General features: G+C 37.7%; 1 long non-coding RNA gene across 4 annotated transcripts in view; it reads left to right on the top strand.

The window, feature by feature from the left end:
• Positions 1–19,568, top strand: part of LOC148948882 (uncharacterized) — a 325,997-nt gene extending 306,429 nt beyond the window's left edge. For all 4 annotated transcript variants that reach the window (XR_016142239.1, XR_016142240.1, XR_016142241.1 and 1 more), the window contains one exon: positions 19,352–19,568. This is a non-coding gene — a long non-coding RNA (uncharacterized LOC148948882). The remainder of the gene's footprint in view (positions 1–19,351) is intronic.
• The last annotated feature ends 227 nt before the right edge of the window (positions 19,569–19,795 follow it).

Here is a 19,795-nt window from a genome sequence, read left to right as displayed (position 1 = left end):
CCAACGCCCATTATTTCCCCAAACATTTCCAACCAACATTTTGATATGGCTATTTTGTTCAGCGTAGTTGAAAGGTCTGTAAATTATGTCTTTGACGATGACAAACCCCCCCCCCCCCTCCATAGCCCTCAATACAAGGGTTGTAAGTTATGCCTTTGGGGCATGTAGGGATTTTACAGAAAGTTTTGTCGTAGAAGCTTCAAAAAGGGCTCATTCGATTGGAAATTGATAGGACTAGTGTCTTTTTTATTAGTTACAAGCGATTGGAGGGCGAATGCCCCCCCTCACACTCATCCTTTTACCAAACACTTACAGTCAAAATTTTGAGATACCCATATGTTCAACGTATTTGAAAGGTCTGGAAAATTTGTCTTTGAGGATAACAAATCCCCCCAGCCGTCACCAAAAGGGTTGGAAGCTACGCCCTGGGGGCATATAAGGTTTTATAGAAACCGTGGTCCAATGAGCTTTGCAGAGGGCTCATTGGATTGGTAATCAGACGCTCTAGTGATCTTTTTAAGAGTCAAAGTGATTGGAGGGCAGCTACTCCCCTTTCCCCCCAAACACGTCGTATTATCCCGAAATGTATCTAATAAAAATTTTGAGATAGCCATTCTTTTTAAAATAGTCTAAATATCATATAAAAGGCTTCTGGGGTTAAAATAAACCCCATAGATTAGAGACATTGCCATGAAGCTGGGGATTACCTAGCATTATTTAAAAAAACCATCAAAAATTAAATAATAAAAAAATAATTTTTTCAAGTGAAAGTAAGGAGCAACATCAAAATTTAGAGACGAACAGAAATTATTACGTATGTGATCGGGTTCGCCCCCAAGTCATTACCTCGCTCTTTCCGCTAAGTTTTTTTTGTACTTTTATCAGAGGTATTTATTCTAATTTACGGCCTTTGTGATTAAGGGGTCATTCTTAAAGAATTGGAACAAAATAAAATGTTCAGAAATTAAATTTAAAAAAAGAAGTTTTTTTTAACTGAAAGTAAGGAGTGACATTAAAAGTTAAAACGAACAGAAATTATTCCATGTATGAAAGGGGCTGTCCCCTTTTCAACATCTCGCTCTTTACGCTAAAGTTTGACTGTTTCAGAACTTTATTTTTTAAAACAATAATGAACTTTAGCGTAAAGAGGGAGGCATTGTGGAGTGGACAGCCCCTTTCATATACAGAATAATTTCTGTTCGTTTTAAGTTTTAATGTCGCTTCTTACTTTCAGTTAAAAAAACTTGTTTTTTTTTAGTTAATAACGAGTAGATGTCACAAGTTTATGAAATTACCTTCAAAAATGAAAATAAGACAGGTAAAAAGTTTACCTAAAAGTTTATTTATTTATTTAATAAGTTTTTTTAAACAGGTTAAAATTTTTTTTTATTTAATCACATGCAGTGCCGCTCTACAATACCTAGAAATATCATTGAAACTTTTAAAGGAGTTAATTTCATTCAAATTTAAAAGTTATAGCGCCCTTTATAAGAGTAAAAAGTGATTGGAAGGAAAGCAGCCCTCCTCTCTAGCCCATTCACTCTCCAAACACTACCAATCAACATATTGGGACAGCCATTTTGTTCAGTATTTTTTAGTATATTTTGTTGTATAGTGTTCAGTATATTTTAAATCTTTTCGACCATCATAAGCAGCGCAATAGCGATGCCTAAGTAAAGAACGATGTTGGCACAATGTATTATTATTTAAAAACGGCACTAGCCCTTTGACTTTCCAATCGAATGAGCCCTATTTGAAGTTTCTACGACAACGCTTTCTATAAAAACCTTACATGCCCCCCGGGCATAACCTACAACCCTTGCCTTGAGGACTGCGGGGGAAGTGTCCCCCTCAAAAACATAATTTCTATCTGGAAATCAACTACGTTGAAAAAAATGGCTATTTCAAAATTTTTATTGGATGTGTTTCAGGAAATGGTGGGCGAGGAAGGGATGTTAGTTACCTTCCAATTGCTTTCGACTATTAAAAAGGGCACTAGCCATTTCAATTTCTATGCGAATGAGCCCTTTTTGAAGTTTCTACGACAACGCGTTCTATAAAAACCTAATATGCCCCCTGGGCATAACTTACAACCCTTGCCCTGTGAGGGCTGTAAGGGGGTTGTCCTCCTCAAAGACCTAATTTACAGAACTTAAAAACTACGTTGAATAAAATGGCTATCTCACAATTTTGTCGTATCGAAGAAGTTGTCGTAAAAACTTCGAAAAGGGCTCATTCAATTGGAAATTGGAGTGGCTTGTGCCCTTTTTAATAGTCGAAACTGATTGGATGGTGACTAACACCCCTTCCACGCCCATCATTTCCCGAAACACATTCAATCAAAATTTTGAGATAGCCATTTTGCTCAGCGTAGTCGATTTCCAGATAGAAACTATATTTTTGAGGAGGGCACTCCCCCACAGCCCTCAGGGCAAGGGTTGTAAGTTATGCCCTGGGGGCATATTAGGTTTATAACCCAAAAACATCCAATCAAAATTGTGAGATAGCCATTTGTTCAACGTAGTTTTAAGTTCTGTAAATTAGGTCTTTGAGGATGACAACCCCCTCACAGCCCTCAGGGTAAGGGTTGTAAGTTATGCCCTGGGGGCATAAAAGGTTTTTATAGAACGCTTTGCCATAGAAACTTCAAAAAGGGCTCATTCGATTAGAAATTGAAATGGCCAGTGCCCTTTCTAATAGTCGAAAGCAATTGGAAGGTAACTAACATCCCTTCCACGCCCACCATTTCCTGAAACACATCCAATAAAAATTTTGAAATAGCCATTTTGTTCAGCGTAGTTGATTTCCAGATATAAATTATGTTTTTGAGGAGGAAACTACCCTAGAGACTTCAGGTCATGGTTGGAAATTTATGCCTTGAGGTCATATAAAGTTTTTGTAGAAAACTTTGTCGCAGAAACTTCAAAAAAGGCTCACTGAACAGGAAATTCAAAGGGTCAGAACCCCTTTTAATAGTTGAAAGCGATTTGCTAGCAACTAACCTAACTCTCACACCCACCTTTTCCCCAAAGACATCCGATCAAAATTTTAAGATAGCCATTTTGTTCAACGGAGTTGAAAGTTCTGGATATTTGGTCTTTGAGGATGACAACCCCACCACAGCCCTCAAGGCAAGGGTTGTAAGTTACGCCCTGAGGGCATATAAGGTTTTTAAAGAACCCGTTATCATATAAACTTCAAAAAGGGCTCATTCGATTGGAAATTGAAATGACTAGTACCCTTTATAATAGTCAAAAGTGATTGGAAGGCAACTAACTCCCCTTCCACGCTCACCATTTCCCCAAACTCATCCAATCAAAATTTTGAGACAGCCTTTTTGTTCCGCGCAGTTTAAAGTTCAGGAAATTATACCTTGAGCAGGGCACTCTTTCCACAGTCTTCAGGGCAAGGGTTATAAGTTATGCCCTGGGGGATATAAATTGTTATTGGAATCTTTGTCGTAGAAACTTGAAAAAGGGCTCATTCGATTGGAAATTCAAAGGCCTAGTGCCCTTTTTAATAGTCAAAAGTGATTTGAGGGCCACCAACCCCCCTCTCACGCCCACCTTTTCCCCAAACACATCCAATCAAAATTCTCAGATAGCCATTTTGTTCAGCGTAGTTGATTTCCAGATATAAATTATGTGTTTAGGAGGACACTCCCCCAGAGCCTTCAGTGCAAGGGTTGTAAGTTATGCCCTGGGGGCGTATAAGGTTATTATAGAAAGCGTTGTTGTAGAAACTTCAAAAAAGGCTCATTCGATTGGAAATTTAAAGGGCTAGTGCCCTTTTTAATAGTCGAAAGTGATTGGAGGGCAACTAACCCCCTCTCACGCCCACCTTTTTCCCAAACACATTCAATCGAAATTTTAAGATAGCCTTTTTGTTCAACGTAGTAGAAAGTTCCGGAAATTAGGTCTTTGAGGATGACAACCCCCCCACAGCCCTCAGGGTAAGGGTTATAAGTTATGCCCTTGGGGCATATAAGGTTCTTATAGACCGCATTGTCATAGAAACTTCAAAAATTGCTCATTCGATTGGAAATTGAAATGGCCAGTGCCCTTTTTAAGGTAGCTAGTAGCCTAGTAAGATTACATTAAATATGGGCTGCAGTGGTATCCGAGTTGCAGCGGTAGCTAGCATTCAATAGTCGAAAGTGATTTGAGGTTAACTAACCCCCTATCACGCCCACCATTTTCCCAAAAACATCCAATAAAAATTTTGAGATTGCCATTTTGTTCTACGCAGTTTAAAGTTCAGGAAATTATACCTTCGATAGAACACTCCCCCACAGTCGTCAGGATAAGGGCTATAAGTTATTTCCTGGGGGCATATAAGGTTTTTATTGAAATCTTTGTCGTAGAAAATTGAAAAAGGGCTTATTCGATTTGAAATTCAAAGGGTTAGTGCCCTTATTAATAGTCTCGAAAGTGATTTAAGGGCAACTAACCCCCCTCTCACGCCCACCTTTTCCTTAAACACATCCAATCAAAATTTTTAGATAGATATTTTATTCAATGTAGTTGAAAGTTTTGGAAATTAGGCCTTTAAGGACAACCCCTCCACCCCCACAGCCCTCAGGGCAAGGGTTGTAAGCTATGTCCTAGGGGCATATAAGGTTTTTATAGAAAGCGATTTTGTAGAAACTTCAAAAAGGGCTCATTCTATTGGAAATTGAAAGGGCTAGTGCCCTTTTAATAGTCGAAAGTGATTTAAGGGTAGCTAACCTCCCTCTCCGCAAGCAATTCAGCTTACAGTACCACACTATAAATATTCTAAGACATCCCTCTCATCGCTCCATCTCCCCAAAAACACTTTTCAGACATTTCTCGTTAAAAATTTTTATTTTAAGTAATTCATTTAGGTTTTATGCAATCGATTCGGTCCCACAGTACCACACTATAAGTACTCTAAGACACCCCTCTGTCATCACAAGTAGAAAGGACCCTAGTACTCCCACGAGAGCAATACCCCTTCGAATCCTGATCCGGACACTTTTTTTAAAAACTCCCACGCCCACACCATATATGGGCATATAGTCCCTAGGGAGAACACGTGGTTAATCGGTCAATGACCTCTTTTTCCAAGGTCGATTTATTTGATGTTTTGGCCAAGTGCATGCTCGAGGCGAATGTTATGATCCAGAAATAGGAAACAGTATTTGTTGTTGTTGTTGTTTTGTCCAAGTGCATGCTCGAGGCGAATGTTAAGAGTTTCCAGGAATAGGAAACTATATATGGGCATAGAGTCCCTAGGAAGAACACGTGGTTAATCGGTCAATGACCTCTTTTTCCCAGGTCGATTTATTTGTTGTTGTTGTTGTTTTGGTCAAGTGCACGCTCGAGGCGAATGTTAAGAGTTTCCAGGAAATAGGAAACAGTTAGATCACGTGTTTTTTTCTCAGCCAATGAGCGAGTTTAATGCTGACGGGGCACCAAATATGGGCATAGAGTGCCTAGGGAGAACACGTGGTCAATCAAAGTGGGTCAATGACACTTCTTTCAAGATCAATTGATTGTTGTTGTTGTTTTGGCCAAGTGCACGCTCGAGGCGAATGTCAAGGCGTCCAGGAATAGGAAACAATAATTCCCCTTAGAAACAACAAACAACAAATTCTATTTATTTCGCTCTTGTTCATTCTTATCTAAATTATTGCCCACTTATTTACTTGAATACTTTCAGATCCCATTTAATTCCGCTTCAGAGGCAACAAAATAAGGCGCTTCGTATTTTAAAAAGTTATCTTCCTTCCCCATCGTCTTTCCCCAGCAAGTCTTCTACAAAGAGTTTATATTGTTTATTGAATATTCGTCCTGTTGAACTTGCAGTTACTTTTAACTCGATATTATTCAAGGTTAATCATAATCTCCTGTCACTTCCCAGTGATTTCTTTTCTTTTGATTTGTTCCCAGTTGCTCCGCAATCTTCTCATCTAGCTCGCAGCATACGCAAACTACGCCAGCCGTTGATAATTTCAGAGAGGTCCCGGTTTTCTCTACGAAATAGTGTGGTCGCCGCTTGGAACCAATATGAATCTATTTTTGATTTTGATGTGTCGATCGGAATTTTAAAAAATAAAATAAAATCATTCCTTTTGGACATTTATTAGTCAAATAATATTTTTTTTTTTTTTTTTTTTTTTCGATCTCTCTCGGATCTTGATATCCTTCTTCTTGTCCCATTGCTGGTTGAGAGCTGGTTGAGAGTTGTTTATGTATCGTCGGGTGGGTGTCTGCCGTGATGTGGTGAGTAATTAACCTTACATTTATTGATTTATTTATATTTGTTTGTGAAGTCTACCATTTTGAATGAAAATCCGTATATTTCTTTATTGTTTTTCTTTTTTTATCTGTGCAAAACGAGCTTGTCTCACTGCCAGATATCTGTATATATTTAGTGTCATTATGTAAGATTGAATAATAAATGAACCTGAACCTGAACCTCAACCATGACATCATCTTTTAGATATTTAAAAACTTCACCCAGAAACAATTCTCCAGGAATAGACCAAAGACATTAATGAATTTCGCCGCGGAAACAATTCTGCTGGTCGAAGTCCAAAGATATAAATAAACTTCGCCATGCAAATAATTCTCCAAGAAACATCTTAGCGATGAAGAGATTAACGCGTGAAAGGGTTTCCCAGTAATTTGAAATGTGACAGCACAGGGATGCCAAAAACAAAAGGAACACGCATAAATTAAGTTTAGGTTTTATTTGGGCGAAAGCGTTTTAGACATTTTAGGAAATTATTTCGGCGAAACAGTTAGAGACATTTTAAAAGATGATTTTAGAAGATGTTTTATAAGAGAATTTGAGGATGAAACTCTATGGTCGTTATAATACACAAGTTCCATTTGAACAGTGTCGTGAGGTCCCTACCCCAACCCCCAAGGGCTCCCCTGCCCCGACCCCCACCCCCAAGGAAGCCACCGGTCCCCAAAGGTCCCCCCGGCTCCCAAAGGACCACCCGGCCCTCAAGGGCCCCCCAGACTCCCAAAGTCCCTCCCCAGGTCCCCAAAGAGTCCCCTCCCCATTTTGTTAATACTTTTTTATGCACTTTATTATATCTTTTCAGAGCAAGTTCCTTTCTTAATGTCCCTCCTAAACCCATTTTACAACTTGAAGTACCCATCCTTTTCACCCACAACTTTACTTTGCAGCTTTTTGGATACCTCAACACCAAGAAATACTTTTCAAAAGGCATTTCAGAACAAGTTACTTTCTTAATGTTCCTTCTAAACCCATTTTCCAAGTTGAAGTACTTATCTTTTTCACCCACAACTTTACTTTATTGCTTTTTGGATACCTCAACACCAAGAAATACTTTTCAAAAGACATTTCAGAGCAAGTTACTTTCTTAATGTCCCTCCTAAACCCATTTTACAAGTTGAAGTACCCATCCATTTCACCCACAACTTTACTTTACAGCTTTTTGGTTACCCCAACATCAAGAAATACTTTTCAAAAGGCATTTCAGAGCAAGTTCCTTTCTTAATGTCCCTCCTAAACCCATTTAACAACTTGAAGTACCCTTCCTTTTCACCCACAACTTTACTATAAAGCTTTTTGGATACCTCAACACCATGCAATACCTTTCAAAAGGCATTTCACAGCAAGTTCCTTTCTTAATGTCCCTTCTAAACTCATTTTACAACTCGAAGCATCCATCATTTTCACCCACAACTTTACTTTACAGCTTTTTGGATACCTCAACACCAAGAAATACTTTTCAAAGACCATTTAAGAGCAAGTTGATTTCTTAATTTCCCTCATAAGCCCAATTTACAACTTGAAGTAATTATCTTTTTCACACACAACTATACTTTACAGCTTTTTGGATACCTCAACACCAAGAAATACTTTTCAAAGACCATTTCAGAGCAAGTTACTTTCTTAATGTCCCTCCTAAACCCATTTTCCAACTTGAAGTACTTATTTCTTTCACCCACAACTATACTTTACAGCTTTTTGGATACCTCAACACCAAGAAATACTTTTCAAACCGAAATGAAAAGAAAACCGAAATGAACTTTGAAAAATCAAGAAAATGTAACTGTGACAAGGTAAACCACGACAAAAAACTAATGAAATATTTCAACTTTTGCATTTCAACGAAAGAAATTCAAAATGAACTTTGAAAAATAAAGAGAATTTAACTGTGACAAGGTAAACCACAAAAAAACACTATTGAAATATTCCAACTCTTGCATTTCAATGAAAGAAATTCGAAATAAACTTTGAAAAATAATTGAAATGTAACTGTGACAAGGTAAGGAGAAACAAAACACTACTGAAATATTCCAACTCTTGCATTTCAACGTTAGAAATTCAAAATGAACTTTGAAAAATAAAGATAAAGTAACAGTGACAAGTTAAACCATGACAAAAAACATACTGAAATATTCTAAATCTAGCATTTCAACGAAGGAAATCCAAAATGAACTCTGAAAAATCAAGGGAATGTAACTGTGACATGTTAAACCACGACAAAACACAACTGAAATAATCCAACTCTTGCATTGCAATGAAAGAAATTCAAAATGAACTTTGAAAAATCAAGAGAATGTAACTGTGACAAGGTAAACCACGACAAAACGCTACTGAAATATTCCAACTCTTGCTTTTCAACGAAATAAATCCAAAATGAACTTTGAAAGATCAAGAAAATGTAACTGTGACAAGGTAAACCACAACTAAACACTACTGAAATATTCCATCTCTTAAATTTCAATGAAAGAAATCCAAAATAAACTTTGAAAAATCAAGAGAATGTAACTGTGACAAGGTAAACCATGACAAAACACTATTGAAATATTCCCACTCTTGCATTTCAACGAAAAAAATTCAAAAGAAACTTTCAAAAATCATGAGAATATAACAGTTACAAGGTAAAACCACGACAAAACACTACTGAAATATTTCAACTCTTGCATTTCAATGAAGGAAATCGAAAATGAACATTGAAAAATCAAGGGAATGTAACTGTGACATGGTATACCACGACAAAACACTACTGAAATAATCCCACTCTTGCATTTAAATGAAAGAAATTCAAAATGAACTTTGAAAAATCAAGAGAATGTAACTGTGAAGAGGTAAACCACGACAAAACGCTTATGAAATATGCCAACTCTTGCATTTCAACGAAAGAAATCCAAAATGAACTTTGAAAAATCAAGAGAATCTAACTGTGACAAGGTAAACCACGAAAAAACGCTACTGAAATATTCCAACTCTTGCATTTCAATGAAAGAAATTAAAAACGAACTTTGAAAAATCAAGAGAATGTAACTGTGACAAGGTAAACCACGTCAAAACACTACTGAATTATTCCAACTCTTGCATTTCAACGAAAGAAATCCAAAATGAAGTATGAAAAATCAAGAGAATGTAACTGTGACAAGGTAAACCACGACAAAACACTACTGAAATAATCCAACTCTTGCATTTCAAAGAAATAAACTCAAAATGAACTTTGAAAAATCAAGAGAATGTAACTATGACATGGTAAACCACGACAAAACGCTACTGAAATAATCCAACTCATTCATTTTAACGAAATAAATTCAAAATGAACTTTGAAAAATCAAGAGAATGTAATTGTGACAAGGTAAACCACCTCTAAACACTAGTGAAATATTCCAACTTTTGCATTTCAATGAATGAAATTCATAATGAGTTTTGAAAAAATAAGAGAATGTAACTTTAACAAGATAAATCATGACAGAAAACCACTAAAACATTCCAACTCTTGCATTTCAATGAAAGAAATTCAAAATGCACTTTGAAAAATCAATAGAATGTAACTGTGACAAGGTAAATCACGAGTAATCATTACTGAAATAATTCTAGTCTTGCATTTCAACGAAAGAAATCCAAAATGAAGTTTCAAAAATAAAGGAAATGTAACTGTGACAGGGTAAACCACGACAAAACACTACTGAAATATTTCAACTCTTGCATTTCAATGAAAGAAAACCGAAATGAACTTTGAAAAATCAAGAAAATGTAACTGTTACAAGGTAAACCACAACAAAACACTACTGAAATATTCCAACTCTTGCATTTCAACGTAAGAAATTCAAAATGAACTTTGAAAAATCAAGAAAAATGTAACTGTGACAAGGTAAACCACGACAAAACACTACTGTGAGGTATCTAAAAAGCTGTAAAGTATAGTTGCGGGTGAAAAAGATAAGTACTTCAAGTTGGAAAATGAGTTTAGGAGGGACATTAAGAAAGTAACTTGCTCTGAAAGGGTCTTTGAAAAGTATGTATTGGTGTCGAGTTATCAGCAAAGCAGTAAGCAATGGTTGTAGGTGACAATGAGAAATTCGCTAAGCGGGAAAATGGCTTTAGGAGTGAAATTCAGAAAATAATTTTTTCTAAAATGGTCTTTGAAAACTATTTCTTGGTGTTGATGTATCCAAACAGCTTTAACGTAGAGTTGTGGTTGAAAAGGATATATAGTTCCATTTTGGAAAGGGGCGTATGAGGGACAGTATACATGTAGCTTGAACTCAAATGGACTTTGAAAATTATTTCTTGGCTTTTAATTCTCCAAAAAACTGAAAAGTAGTGTGGTGGGTTAAAAAAAACAGTACATCACGTTGCAAATTGGTCTTAGGATGGTCATTAAGAAAGTAAATTTCTCTGAAATTGTATTTTAAAATTATTTATTTGTTTTTATGTATACAAATATCTTTAAAGTATATTTGTTGGTGAAAAATATAAGTAATTCAATTTGGAAAATGGGTTTAGGAGGGACATTAAGAAAGTAACTTGCTCTGAAATGGTCTTTGAAAAGTATTTCTTGGTGTTGAGGTATTCAAAAAGCTGTAAAGTATTCTTTTGGGTGAAAAAGATTTGTAGTTCAATTTGGAAACTGGGCTTTAGATGGACATTGAGAAATTAACTTGCTCCGACGTGGTCATTGAATAGTTTTTCTTTGTGTTGAGGCATAGAAAAAGATGTTATGTATAGCTGTTGGTTAAAAAGATTAGTACTTCCAGTTGGAAAATGGGTTTAGGAGGGATAATAAGATAGTAACTTGCTATGAAATGGTATTTCAAAAGTATTTCTTGTTGTTGAGGTAACCAAACATCTATATTGTATAGTTGTGGTAGAAATATATAATTACTTCATTTTTGAATATTGTTTTCGGATTTAAATTGAGAATGGAACTTGCTCTGAAATTGTCTTTGAAAATTATTTATTGGTGTTTAGGTATAAAAAAAGCTGTAAAGTATACTTATAGGTGAAAAAGATATGTTCTTCAAGATGGAAAATGGGTTTAAGAGGGACATTAAGAAAGTAACTTGCTCTGGAATGGTCTTTGAAAAGTATTGCTTGGTGTTGAGGTATTGAAAAAGCTGTAAAGTATAGTTTAGGGTGAAAAAGATATGTAGTTCAAGTTAGAAAATGGGCTTAGGATAGACATTGAGAATGTAACTTGCTCCGAAATGGTGATTGAGAAGTATTTCTTGGTGTTGAGGTATCCAAAAAGCTGTAAGGTATGGTTGTGGGTGAAAGAGATAAGTACTTCAAGTTGGAAAATGGGTTTAGGAGGGACATTAAGAAAGTAACGTGCTCTGAAATGGTCATTGAAAATTATTTCTTGGTGTTGAGGTATCCAAAAAGCTATAAAGTATTGTTGAGGTTGAAGAAGATAAGTACTTCAATTTGGAAAATGGGTTTAGGTGAGACATAAGGAAAATAACTTTCTCTGAAATGTACATTGAAAAGAAATTATATTGGTTCAGTTATCCAAAAAGATGTAAAGTATAGTTGTGGGTGAAAATGATGGATGCTTCGAGTTGTAAAATGGGTTTAGTAGGGACATTAAGAAAGGAACTTGCTCTGAAATGCCTTTTGAAAAGTATTTCTTGGTGCTGAGGTGTCCAAAAAGCTGTATAGTAAAGTTGTGGTTGAGACTGATTTGTACTTCAAGTTGTAAAATGGGTATAGAAGGGACATAAAGAAAGGAACTTGCTCTCAAATGTCTTTTGAAATGTATTTCTTGATGTTGGGGTATCCAAAAAGCTGTAAAGTACAGTTGTGAGTGAGAAGGAAGGGAACTTCAAGTTGGAAAATGGGTTTAGAAGGGAAATTAAGAAAGGATCTTGTTCTGAAATGTCTTTTGGAAAGTATTTCTTGGTGTTGAGGTATACAAAAACCTGTAAAGTATACTTGTGGGTGAAAAAGATAATTACTTCAACTTTGAAAATGGGTTAAGGACGGACATTAAGAAAGTAACTTGCTCTGAAATGTCTTTTGAAAAGTATTTCTTGGTGTTGAAGTATCCCAAAAGCTGTAAAGTAAAGTTGTGGGTGAGAAGCACGGGAACTTCAACTTGTAAAAAGGGTTTAGAAGGGACATTAAGAAAGGAACTCGTTCTGAAAAGATAACGTGCATAAAAAAGTATTAAAAAAGGGTGGCTCAGGGGGCTCTTTGGGGCCCGGGGAGGGCCTTTGGGGGTCTGGGGGCTCTTGTGGGCGGGGTGGTCCCTTTAGAGCCCGGGGGACCTTTGAGGATCGTGGGTTTTCTTCGGGGTTGGGGTAGGGGGATCGGAGCCTTTTGGGGTTGGGGTAGGGACCTGACGACACTGTTCAAATGGAACTTGTGTATTATAACGACCACAGAGTTTCATCCTCAAATTCTCTTCTAAAACATCTTCTAAAATCATCCTTTAAAATGTCTCTAACTGTTTCGTCGAAATAATTCCCTAAAATGTCTAAAACGCTTTCGCCCAAATAACCCCTAAACATAATTTATGCGTGTTCCTTTTGTTTTTGGCATCCCTGCGCTGTCACATTTCAAATTACTGGGAAACCCTTTCACGCGTTAATCTCTTCATCGCTAAGATGTTTCTTGGAGAATTGTTTCCATGTCCAAGTTTATTAATATCTTTGGAGTTCGACCAGTAGAATTGTTTCCGGGGCGAAGTTCATTAATGTCTTGGGTCTATTCCTGGAGAATTGTTTCTGGGTGAAGTTTTTTAATGTCTGACAGATGATGTCATGGTTGATTGATTTGTCAAGAAAGGGGAATTAATTTGTTGTTTCTAAGGGGAATTATTGATTCCTATTCCTGGACGCCTTGACAATCGCCTCGAGCGTGCACTTGGCCAAAACAACAACAACAATCAATTGATCTTGAAAGAAGTGTCATTGACCCACTTTGATTGACCACGTGTTCTCCCTAGGGACTCTATGCCCATATTTGGTGCCCCGTCAGCATTAAACTCGCTCATTGGCTGAGAAAAAAACACGTGATCTAACTGTTTCCTATTTCCTGGAAACTCTTAACATTCGCCTCAAGCGTGCACTTGGCCAAAACAAACACAACAACAAATAAATCGACCTTGGAAAAATAGGTCATTGACCGATTAACCACGTGTTCTCCCTAGGGACTCTATGCCCATATATAGTTTCCTATTCCTGGAAACTCTTAACATTCGCCTCGAGCATGCACGTGGACAAAACAACAACAACAACAAATACTGTTTCCTATTTCTGGATCATAACATTCACCTCGAGCATGCACTTGGCCAAAACAACAAATAAATAGACCATGGAAAAAGAGGTCATTGACCGCATTAACCACGTGTTCTCCCTAGGGACTCTATGCCCATATATGGTTTGGGCGTGGGAGTTTTTAAAAAAAGTGTCCGGATCGGGATTCGAAGGGGTATTGTTCTCGTGGGAGTACTAGGGTCCTTTCTACTATCACAACATCTCCCCAAAAACATTTTTTCAAACATTTCGTGTTAAAAATTTTATTTCAAGTCATTCACTCGGGTTTTCGTAAGCAATTCAGTCTACTGTACCACACTCTAACTACTGTTAGATACCCCTCTCATCGCCCCATCTCCCCAAAACGCTTTTCAGACATTTCTTGTTAAAAATTTTATTTCAAATTCTTTTGGGTTTTTGCAAGCAATTCGCGGCAGAGTACAGCATTATAACTACTCTAAGACACCCCTCTGTCATCGCCTCATCTCCCCACAAAACACTTTCAGACATCTCTGGTTAAGAATTTTATTTCGAATCATTCATTCGGGTTTTCACAAGCAATTTGGTCCCAAATTACCACACTATAACCACTCTAAGACACCCCTCTGTCAATGCCCCATCTCCACAAAAACATTTTTTCAGACATTCCTTGTTAAAAATTTTATTTCAAATCATTCATTTGGGCATTTACAAGCAATTCAGCCTACAGTACCATACTATAACTACTGAAAGACACCCCTCTGCCATCACTCCACCTCCCAACAACACACTTTTCAGACACTTCTCGCTAAAAAATGCATTTTCAAATCATTCATTCGGGTTTTCGCAAGCAATTCAGCCTACAGTACCACACTATAACTACTCTAAGACACCCCTCTGTCATCGCCCCATCTCCCCACGAAACACTTTTCAGGCATTTCTCGTTAAAAATGTTATTTTCAAATCATTCATTCGGGTTTTCACAAGCAATTCAGCCTACAGTATCACACTATAACTACTCTAAGTCACTCCTCTGCCATCGCCCTATCTCCCCACAAACACTTCAGATATTTCTTGTTAAAAATTTTAATTCAAGTAATTCATTTGGGATTTCACTGGCAATTCAGCCTACAGTACCCCACTATAACTACTCTAAGACACTCCTCTGCCATCCCCCCATTCACCAAAAAAGTCTTTTCAGACATTTCTTGTTAAAATTTTTATTTCAAGTCATTCATTTGATTTTTTGCAAGCAAATCAGCCCACAGTACTAGCCAAAACTACTGTAAGACACCCCTTTTCCATAGCCCCATCTCCCCAAAAACACTTTTCAGACATTGCTCGTTAAAAATTTGATTTTCAAGTCATTCATTTGGGTTTTCGCATGCAATTCAGCCCACACTACCACACTTTAACTACTCTAAGACACCCTCTGCCATCACCACATCTCCCCAAAAACCCTTTCCAGACTTTTTGTTAAAAATTTTACTTCAAGTCATTCATTTGGGTTTTCGCAGGCAATTCACACTACATTAAACACTATCACTACTTCTAGCACCCAACAGCACCGTCATCACATTCTAGACAGCTTCTACTGAAACACACACACACACACACACACACACACACACACACACACACACACACACACACACACACACACACACACACACACACACACACACACACACACACACACACACACACACACACACACACACACACACACACACACACACACACACACACACACACACACACACACACACACACACACACACACACACACACACACACACACACACACACACACACACACACACACACACACACACACACACACACACACACACACACACACACACACACACACACACACACACACACACACACACACACACACACACACACACACACACACACACACACACACACACACACACACACACACACACACACACACACACACACACACACACACACACACACACACACACACACACACACACACACACACACACACACACACACACACACACACACACACACACACACACACACACACACACACACACACACACACACACACACACACACACACACACACACACACACACACACACACACACACACACACACACACACACACACACACACACACACACACACACACACACACACACACACACACACACACACACACACACACACACACACACACACACACACACACACACACACACACACACACACACACACACACACACACACACACACACACACACACACACACACACACACACACACACACACACACACACACACACACACACACACACACACACACACACACACACACACACACACACACACACACACACACACACACACACACACACACACACACACACACACACACACACACACACACACACACACACACACACACACACACACACACACACACACACACACACACACACACACACACACACACACACACACACACACACACACACACACACACACACACACACACACACACACACACACACACACACACACACACACACACACACACACACACACACACACACACACACACACACACACACACACACACACACACACACACACACACACACACACACACACACACACACACACACACACACACACACTTTAATATTCGAAAGTGATTGGAGGGCAACTAACCCCCCTCTCACGCCCAACTTTTCTCCAAACATATCCAATCGAAATTTAGAGATAGCCATTATGTTCATGTAGTTAAAAGTTCTGGAAACCAGGTCTTTGAGGATGACAATCTCCCCTCACCCACCCACAGCCCTCGGGGCAAGGATTGTAATTTATGCCCTGTGGCATATAAGGTTTTTAAAGAATTTCTTTCCGTATAAACTTCAAAAGGGGCTCATTCGAATGGAAATTCAAAGGGATAGTGGCATTTTTAATAGTTGAAAGTGATTGGAGGGCAACTACCCCCCCCTCACACACACCATTTCCCCAAACACATCCACTGAAAATTTAGAGATATCCATTTTGTTCGACGTAGTTGAAAGGTCCGGAAATTGTGTCTTTGGGCAAGAAACTCCCCCTACAGTCCTCGGGTCAAGGGCTGTAAGCTAAGGCCATAGGATAAATAAGGTCTTTATAGTAAGTAATGTCGTAACAGCTTCAAATAGGTCTCATTCAATTGGAAATTGAAAAGACTTGTGCCCTTTTTAATACTTGGAAGTAATTGGAGAGCTACTAACCCCCTCTCAAGCCCACCATTTCCCCAAACACATCCAATCAAAATTTTGAAATAGCCATTTTGTTCAACGTATATGAAATTTCTGGAAATTATGTTTTTGAGGGTGACAACCCCTCCCAGCCTTCAAGGCAATGGTTGTAAGGTATGCCCTGTGGGCATATAAGGTTTTTTTAATAGAAAATGTTGTAGAAACTTCATAAAACGCGTATTCAGTTGGAAATTTAAAGGGCTAGTGCCCTTTTTAATAGGCTAGTCTAAACTAATTGGATGGCAACTAACCCCCCCCCCTCTCACCATCACTATTTCCCAAAACACATCCAATCAAAATTTTGAGATAGCCATTTTGTTGAACATGGTTAAAAATTCTGGATAATAAGTCTTTGAGGATGATAACACCCCCCCCCCACACCCCTGAGGGCAAGGGTTGTAAGTTGCGCCCTGGGGACATATAAGGTTTTTATGGAGAGTGTTGTCATTGAAACTTCGAAAACTTCGAAACTTTGAATGGCTAGTGCTCTTTTTAGTAGTCAAAAGTTAGTGGAGGAAAACTAAAACCCCTCCCATGGCCACCATTTCCCCAAAAACATCCAATAAAATTTTTGAGATATTCTATTCTGTTGAAAGTAGTTGAAAAGTCCAGAAATAATTTCTTTGAGGATGACACTCCCCCCAGAGCCCTCGGCGCAAGGGTTGTAAGTTATACCCTGGGGGCATGTAAGGTTTTATAGAAAGCGTTGTCTTAGAAACTTCAAAAAGGGCTCATTGATTAGAAATTGAAAGCGCTAGTGCCCTATTTAATAGTCGAAAGTGATTGGAGGGCAACTAACGCCCATCTCACGCCCACCATTTCCCCAAACACATCCAATCAAAATTTTTAGATAGACATTATGTTCAACGTTGTTGAAAGTTCTAGAAAATAGGTCTTTGCCAGTGTTGTCGTAGAAACTTCAAAAAGGAGTCATTTAATTGGGAATTGAGAGGGCTAATGCCCTTATTAATAGTCAAAACCGATCGGACCGCGAATGCCACCCACCCATTCCCATCATTTTCCCAAACACTTCCGATCAACATTTTGATATAGCAATTTTTTTGAACGTAGTTGAAGGGTCTGTAAATTATGTTTTGAGTATGACAACCCCCCACAGTCCTCAGGGCTAAGGTTGTAAGTTACGCCCTGAAGGCATATAATGTCAAACAGAAAGTGTTGTCGTAAATACTTCAAAAAAGGCTCTTTCGATTGGAAATTGAGAGGGATATTGCCCTTTTTAATATTAGAAAGTAATTAGAGGAAGAATGGGCCCCCCCACGCCCATCATTTCCCCAAACAGTTCCGATCAACATTTTGATACGGTCATTTTGTTCAACGTAGTTGAAAGGTCTGGGAATTATGTCTTTAAGGATGACAAATCTCCCTCCACAGCCCTCAGGACAAGGGTCGTGAGTTATGCCCTTGAGGTATATAACGTTTTTATAGAAATTTTTGTCGTAGAAGCTTCAAAAAGGGCTCATTCGATTGTAAATTAAGAGGACTATTGCCTTATTTATTAGTCGAAAGTGATCAGAGGGCAAATGCCCCTCTCCCTCCACGCCTATCATTTCCCCAAACACTTCCAATCAAAATTTTGATACAGCCATTTTGTTAAGCCGATCAGAAAGGTCTGGAAATTATGTCTTTGAGTATAAAAAAACCCCAGCCCTCAGGGCAGGATTGTAAGTTATGCCCTTGGGATATATATGGTTTTTATAGAAAGTGTGGTGATACAAACTTCAAAGGGGGCTCATTGGATTGGTAATCAGACGCTCTAGTGCTCTTTTTTAAGAAACAAAGCAATCAGAGGGCAGCTACCCTCTCCCCCCTACACACACCTCATATGATCCCGAAATGTGTCTCATAGAAATTTTGATATAGCCATTCTTACCAAAATAGTCCAAATATCATATAACAAGGCTTTGGGGGTTTAAACAAACCCCAGAGATTAGGGGCAAGGGTTGTAAGTTATGTCCAGGGGGTATTTAAGGTTTTTATGGAAGGGATGGTTGTTTAACTTCAGAAGAGGCTCACTCTTTCTCCCTGAAAAAGACTGTGCACAAAATAAGTTTTTCAAAAAAAAGTAAAGAACTCCATTAAACCAAAAATGAACAAAAACATAAACAAATAATCTACCAAGCATACAACTACCACAAATCAGTATCAATATATAAATGAAACCCAAATTCAACAGAAACTAAAATAAGTCAAACTCAAACAGAGCAGAAATTAATCTGAGTAGGGTTCTAAGCCCTATACTTTCTAAAAGACAGAATATAATTTTTAATATAATGAAAAAAATCGAATGAGTTTACTAAAGAAAACGTGCATTGTCAGTTTAATATACATATACTGATATTTATTCCTTAAAATCTTAATTAATTTTTGATTTCTTAAAGCTATAAAAGTGAAAACATTTAAAAGAATTTTTTCCAGAAAATTATATTTTGTATGAGAAGCTTTATGACAATTTTGTTACTTTTTTCCCTAAAGTTGTTTTCGTGAAGCATATACAATTAGCTACTAACAGGTTTTTATCAATACTTCTCTTTTCAGGCTAAATGCTACAGATAAGGAAACTTGCGTCTTACAAATATTGTGTAATGACAAGTTTTCGAACATATGCTGCAAATCCAATTTCTGGAAAACATATAGATGACCTAAGACAATTTTTTCTTGGATTTCCGGGGGGATCTGTCGACTTGAAGAAAGATGAAAAGACAAAAATTGCCTACTTATTCCTAAATAACCCCAAAAGAAGAAATGCTCTGAGTGGTAAGTTAGTAGATATTTATAGCAGACCAAGAAGACAATTCTTCAATAGCTCTTTGCATTTTTTTCCTAATCCTTGCCCTCTGTGATTATTCATGGAATAATAGCATGGAACAATTGAAAAAAAAAAACTATTAAAAAGATAATGTTGAAAAAATGTATATAATTTTAAATAATTATATAATTTTATATTTAAAAAAGCATGGAATAATTCCATTTAGGGAATAA

The sequence above is a fragment of the Artemia sp. Qi Xiang Cuo genome, chromosome 9 (assembly GCF_049724085.1).
Source record: "Artemia sp. Qi Xiang Cuo chromosome 9, ASM4972408v1, whole genome shotgun sequence".
Classification (NCBI taxonomy): domain Eukaryota; kingdom Metazoa; phylum Arthropoda; class Branchiopoda; order Anostraca; family Artemiidae; genus Artemia; species Artemia sp. Qi Xiang Cuo.
The sequence above is the reverse complement of the archived record's forward strand: the minus strand, read 5'-3'. Positions and strand labels throughout refer to the sequence as shown.